The sequence below is a fragment of the Pelodiscus sinensis genome, chromosome 9, assembly GCF_049634645.1.
Source record: "Pelodiscus sinensis isolate JC-2024 chromosome 9, ASM4963464v1, whole genome shotgun sequence".
Classification (NCBI taxonomy): Eukaryota; Metazoa; Chordata; order Testudines; family Trionychidae; genus Pelodiscus; species Pelodiscus sinensis.
Window position 1 is genome coordinate 4,875,105 of NC_134719.1, and position 7,462 is coordinate 4,882,566.

Here is a 7,462-nt window from a genome sequence, read left to right on the forward strand (position 1 = left end):
TGTTCTGAACAAGATAAAAATTAGACCCCACCCCCTGCAGGTATAGGCGAATGGGCCCTGGTCCTGCAACCTGGTACACACATGTAGCCCATTGATGCCAAAGGGGCTTTTTGCGGGTGAATGGGTTAGGTTGCATTTTGTTGCAGGATCAGAGCCACAGTTTGCATTACTGGGCGTGTATAGACTAAGAGGCTGCCTTACCATGATATGGAGAATGATAATAGAAGAAGGGTCTAGATAATGGCAGTGCTATAGAGACATTAGGAAATGTATAATGGTGACATATTATGAAGACCTTGAGAGAAAGAGTACTAAGAGTTTTTCAGCTGTGTCTCTTAATAAGATAATTCAGGAGTGGATATCAATTGTTTACTTCCATTTGCAGAACTACTTACTCATGAATGGAATGTCTAAAGTTCCCTTTCTGTTGTAAGTTGCCCCAGTCCTATTGGTTTAAGTAGAAATTCAAGGTTTATAATGCAGTGTGTGTTTGTTTAAGTTGGGTCAATGATGCATCTGATTCAGCGAGTTCACCCAAGACGAAATGTGTTCTCTGATTCTCTAGACAATGGGGCATTTTATTTGTGATAACTAGTCAATGTCCATTATACTAAGCTGTCGTGTTTTAAGAGGGACACAAGTATGCCTAGTAGCTGGGTCAGTTCCAAGCACTGCATTTCAGTAAATGAAGCAGGAACTCAAGTTGATGAAATTTGCAAATAACTCCTCCGGGAATCCTGACCATTAAAAATTAGCACAGAATTAGATATCATTATACACAGAGCTGGGGAAAAAAGTGTCTGTGGCTATTGTCTCAAAAGTCCTTGGCATAATAAAAAAAAGTCACATTTTCTGTAGATGAAGGAAAAACCAGAGTCATCGGAAAGCATTTGAGTTTGCATAATTGGAAAATAGATTCAAATATTCATTGCAGGCCCTGCTAAAAAGTGACAGAAAGAACATTTTTAAATGTTGTTTTGGAACGGAGCCAAAATATGCACTTGTGACCATGTGGTTACTATGGTAATAAGCAAAAAATGCCCCTGCTTGAAAGCAGCTTGCCATAAATATGTATGAATTATTTTTATGATCATACAAACCCTTGCAGGAACCAATTTGCCGTGTCTAAGTGATCTGATTGAGGGCAATCATTGTTAGAGGGAGCCAAAAATATACTAGGCCTCTATTTTCATATTAAAATGCCATGCCTTGGTTTAGCATTTCCAAGTGGTTATTTTAGTCCTTTTTTAAACACACAAAAGCCTGTTGAAGATAGGCTAACTCTGTTGACCACTATATTATTGAACTTGTTTATCTCAGGGAATTGGGACTACCTGATCTCAATAGGATTTTTGTTGTTTTTTTTTTCTTTTTTTTTTTTTGTGTGTGAGTTGCTTGAAATAGTTCACAATTAAAGCAGAAGAGGCTTGTTCTGAGGTTCTCACCTTTTGTGGTCACAGCCCTGAATAGCCTTGAAACAGAGGGACACTTTCCCCAGTTGAAGTCTGGTATAATTTCCCCTTGAATGGGCTCTCATGATAAGAACCAGGGTCACGAGATGGTATGGCATGCAATAAAGCTTGTGATTGCATGGTTCTTCACCACCACAAAACATCCCTCACCACTCTGCTTTATGATGGAACAATTGGTCAACACAATGGGTTGGGGAGAAAGCTAGAGAAACAGAGAGGCGGGTATAGATATTAAGGTGGAGATATTAGTCAAGTGTTTGTCCCTCTTGGTGCATTTGAAGTGCTGAAATGTACAAGTGGCTGAGAACAGGGTCCCCAAACATTACACTGAAAAGCAGTGAATGAGTAAAAAGGGATACTAGTAATGGATCAATCTTGCCTATAGAATGAACCTTTGTGGTCAAATGTATAAGATAATATATAGCAGCTGTGTTATAAGCCAGCAAAGGGAATTGAATTTACAAAGCACAGTCTTTCAATAGATTTCCTTGTGGGAACACCAAAAGTTTAAGTGCTAAGAGAGCCTATTGCTGACTAACGGCCATGCTTAATAATAATTGTCTTATATACAGTGGAAGCTGGCAATTGGGTCAGATACTAAAGCCCTTATTCACTACCCCTAAATGGGAGCTTTGCCTGAGCGAGGACTGAATCAAAACTGAACAAGGATTTAGGCTGAGCCAATTTAGGTAAAGGAAACTCTATTTGTAAGTCCAAATCCTGAGAGGAGCTTAGAATTTGCAGCTTCAGGGATTTAAATCAAGGATGGAAATGCTCAGTACTAGAGATGATACACACAGAGATGAACATCTGTCAGGGATAATCTAGATGGTGCTTGGTCCTGCTATGAGGGCAGGGGACTGGACTTGATGACCTCTCGAGGTTCCTTCCAGTTCTATGATTCTATGAGTGAACATTTTTCAGAAGTACTTTTTTTATTAAAAAAAAAAAACGGTTTTTCCATGAAAAAGAAATGTTTGCCAAAAATCAATTTTTGCTAAAAAAAAAAAAAAAAGCCATGTTTTTGTCAGCTCACTATTTCACCACTCAAAATGTTGGGCTTTGGAATTTTTAATTTTTTCAATTACCATCCCTCTCACCAATTTTTAAAAAAATCCCATTTCCAAATGTCTATTCAATTTTACTTGAGAACTGGCCCTCATATCCCTCAGGCATAGTCCCATCATAAAGCAGAATGGAAGAACTAGAGGTCACCAAATGAAATTAATAGGTAGCAGGTTTAAAACAAACAAAAGAAAAATTTTCATCACAAAGTGTACAGTCAACCTGTGGAACTCCTTGCCAGAGGATGTTGTGAAGACCAGGGTTCAAAAAAGTATCCATCAACCAAAAGTATCCATCAATACTACTTAGCCAGGATAGGTAGGAATGCTGTCCCTCGCCTCTGTTTGTCAGAGACTGGAAATGGATGACAGGAGAGGGATCATTCCCTGTTCTGTTCTTTCCTTTTGGAACACCTGACATTGGCCACTGTCGTCAGACAGGATACTGGGCTAGATGGACCTTTGGTCTGACCGAGTATGGCCGTTCTTATGTTTTTAAGTTTACAATTGTTTTGTTGCGATGCCATGTGCAAATTACTATTTCAGTTACAGTGATGTTCCTCTATGGTGGAAAAAGAAAAGACTTCATTATAATAGGTGAGATATTATGCTACCCTTTAGTGTTTATATATAGACAGTCATAAAGATCATTGACATATGATTTATGAAGAAAAACTAAAGGTGAAAGAAAAAAGCAGTTGATCTCATAACAACTTCATAGCTGTCAGGAAAATGAGCTTTTAACCAAAATATGCTATTTTGCTCTTTGCCCTGAACCAATTTTAGTGTAGCGATCCCTATAGATGTCTACTGAAGACTATCTTCAATTTGACAAGCAGATAAAGATTTGTCCTGGTCAATCGCAAACACGAGGCCTTGTTACTTTGTGTGATTTGCTTCTAATAAAACTGTCTCAAAACTGCTCAAAGATCTGCTCATTTATCTATCCTCGCCCCATCCCTGCCTCAGCACTATTCTAACTATTCTCCTCACATGGGGTTAAAAATAGAAATAGGAACTCACCTCTTTTTCTCTCTCCTCTTTTCCAGTTTTCAGGAGAAATACCTAGATTCGTTTATAGATTTTAGGTTTGCTTTGTTTGCATGAGTGCGTGTCGTGTGTGTGAACATAAGAACGGCCATACTGGGCCATACTGGGTCCATCTAGCCCAGTATCCTGTCTTCAGACTGTGGCCAATCCTAGATGACTCCAGACAGAATCATCAAGTGAACAGATAATTAACAAATGATCCCATCCCTGTTGCTCATTCCTAGTTTCTGACAAACAGAGGCTAAGGACACTATTCCTACCCATCCTGGGTTATTATAGCCATTCATGGACCTATCCTCCATACATTTATCTAGCTCTTTTTTGAATCCTGTAAAAGTCTTGTCTTTTATAACATCCTCTGGCAAGGAGTTTCACAGGTTGACTATGTGGTGCCTGAATAAGTACTTCCTCTTGTTTGTTTTAAACCTGCTATCTATTAATTAGGTAATAACTTTGGATAGGTGACAGTCAGAAGTGAAGATTTTTTAGGACCTTTTTTTGGCATTAATTCCTTTGCAGGGTATGAAGGAATGAGTGTGGGACAGTTAAATTGCAGAAAATAGTTTTACATTAATACGAGGTTGATAAACTCAAAGCTACCTGATAAACTCAAAGCTACACATTTCGTTCGTTGCTAAGGTTGGTTTCCTAAGTCTGCTGGAGTCTTAGGAACACAAATAGTAACGGACTAAATTTACTTCCTCATCCCTGGCCATTGCAGGTCCTGCCTACAGTAAGACTGTGCTGTTTCCACTGGGCAGTGGGGAAGCAGGATTTACAAAGCCCCTGAGAAGGGCAAATGCTCATTATCCAACATTGACTATCGCCATAGGAAACCTCTTTGTGTATTTGAACAGGAGGCCATGAAGGGTGAACGGGGTAAGGAGAGATGAGCTCATGGATCAATAACTATGCTGAAGCTACATGTGGCAAAGTATATTCTAATTACAGGAATGGATACAAATTTGGAATATGCTAACAAAGGGGCACAGTCTCCTCTTGATACATGCGTGAGTGTTCGGGAAGACCTGCATGTGGAATAAGGAGAGAATCTTCCCCCAAAGTCATAATTTTCTCATTTTTGTTTGTCAAGAGCCAGAGGAATTTTCTGAACTAGATGGTTGAAGACCTGCAGAGATAATAGAAACCTAATATGAACCCCCATCCACAATTCAAACTCAGTCTCTTTGTGGTCCAGAAATATTGAGTTAGCCCTCCCCACCATTTTTCATACTTCTCAATATCCAGATTCAAGAAGGAAACACCACAACAGCATCCTGGGAGAGGCTGATTTTGCAGGCAATTGGCTAGAAGAAGGAAACTCTGGGTTTTGTGAAAAAAAAGGAAAAGGAGAACAATTTTTTTGGGAGATTTTCCACCTGTTCTGAAGTTCCAAGAGGTTCAGAGTTTGTATTTCAGAGAAGATTCAGTGAAGAGGACTAGGTATGGACCCATTAACTGAGCACATGCAAGTGAGAGGACTCATATGAAATCCTGTCGGAGTAGGGATGATGAAAACAGGTGAGAATTCCTGAGTTCTAGTCCCAGCTCTGGACACACACTCCCATTGTAGCTTTATTCAAACCACTTAATACCGCTGAGCCTGATCCATAGAAGCAAATGGAAAGTCAACTTCAAAGGGGGTTGGGTTATGTCCTCTGTTTCTTGGAAAGTGAGAACAAATTACACTTACCTATGGACCTCACAAGGATGTTGTCAGGATGAATTACTATCTGTACTGTAGCTTCAGAAAGGTAGCTGAGTTAGTCTATAATAGGAAAAACTTAAAAAACAACAAATAGTCTAGTAGCACCTTTAAGACTAACAAAACATGTAGATTGTGGGTTCCCAAACTGGGAGTGTGCCCCCCTGGGAGGGTGTGAAGAAATTCCAGGAGGGACGCGAGGCGACCCAGCCAACCCCCTCCCCCTGGCCCCTCAATCCCACTCCAAGTTTTGCTGCTATTTTTGGGGGGAAGAGGGGCATGAGGGTTTCTCAAAAATCAAAAAGGGGGCGTGATGCTGAAAAGTTTGGGAACCACTGATGTAGATGGTATCATGAGCTTTCGTGGGCAAAACCCACTTCTTCAGATGCGTTCTGAAAATGATCAACACTGTCAAATGTTATTTTCCAACCCAAGATTGATCAAAACTTCTGAGTCGGAGTTCTTTTTTAATGAGAGGTTTCTCTTCTTTCCTTGAATTGTAGAGGACTTTGGGACAGAGTTTGAACCCATTATTCACCCTGAATAGCATCAACTCACTTGAGGAATCAGTAGAAATACTCAGTGGGGTAATAGCTGCTCAAAATGAATGAAGATTGCTCTTCATTAGTATTTAGCAGAGGTGGGCCTGAATGGGGAAAAAAAATTGATTTGGATTTCAAACTTTCCAAAGCTGGAGGCTGTCTATATCTGGAATTTGAGTTTAGGCCCACCCCAGATAATTGCCCACCCACCTTTCCATGAATCACCAGAGTCTGGCCCTAACTCTGAAATGTAATGCACATGGACTTATTCACATACCGCAGAGGCATTGCACGCCCTTCAAGGGGGCGCTGTGCTGGCTCATAGGAGTGCCCACAGATGAGATCCATTGCAGGCTGGAGGCCCCTCATTAATAAATGCTACAGAACAATTAGACTCTGCAAAGAAATGAATGCAAAAAAAAGTTCCTCAGAAATCTTCACTTCTGATTGAGTCACCTATCCAAAGTTGCTGGGAGAAGAAAAGAAGAAACGTGACCTCCATTGATTGAATGCAAAAGAAACACTGGCAGAGAAAATCCAGTTGAGCAGAAAGTTTTGGTGGATGATATAAAATAAGAGGAGAGGAAGAAAACACAGGAAAAAAAAGCAAATAAAAATGTCCACTTGGAAATACAGAGTCCTGCCAGTCAGACCACATGGCTGGCCCGGCATCATTTTAAGTGGATTATTCAAACAAATATTAATTTAAGTTGCTAGGATAGAATATCTGGTTGGATGGTTAAAAAACACAGTATGGACATGCAAGTGGATGATTAATAACAAATGTGCCTACCCAGAACAGAATGTAAAGGGAAGGAATGTTGTAAGTGTCACTGTTCTGGAGGTAGATGTGCAAGAGGTTGCTCCGTGCTGGGTTTCAGAGCCAATGCAATGTTCATGCAGGCGGTGTGGTCACATGTGGTCTCCCTGAGCCCTGTCATCTCCGCAGTAGGCTGTGAGCTGGGGCTGAGAGCACCATCAACGGGAAAGAGATCTCTGATTGTTTGCCTGTCTTATCACACGCCCACTATCCTGCTATCCGAGCACCTGGGGCAAAAGCGGGTATGACAGAAAACTCGTTATGGTATGAGGAGCAACTTTTAAAATCATAGAATCCTAGAGCTGGAAAAGACCTTACGAGGTCATCTAGTCCAGCCCCTACCCAAAGCAGGACCAATCCCAACTAAATCAACCCAGCCAGGGCTTTGTCAAGCCGGGACTTAAAAACCTCGAGGGATGGAGATTCCACCCCCTCTCTAGGGAACCCATCCCAGTGCTTCACCTCTCTCCTAGGGAAATCGTTTTTTCTAATATCCAGCCTAGATCTCCCCCACTGCAACATGAGGCTATTGCTTCTTATTCTGTCATCAGTCACCATTGAGAACAGCCTCTCTTCATCCTCTTTGGAACCTCCCTTCAGGTAGCCGGAGGCTGCTCTCAAATCCCTTCTCTCATCTCTTCTGTAGACTAAATAAACCCAACTCTCTCAGCCGCTCTTTGTAAGTCATATGCTCCAGCCCCCTTATCAGTTTGATTACCCTATGCTGGACGTTCTCCAATGTGTCCACATCCTTTCTGTAATGGGGGGGGGGGGGAAGCACCAGGATTGGATGTAATACTCCAGATGTG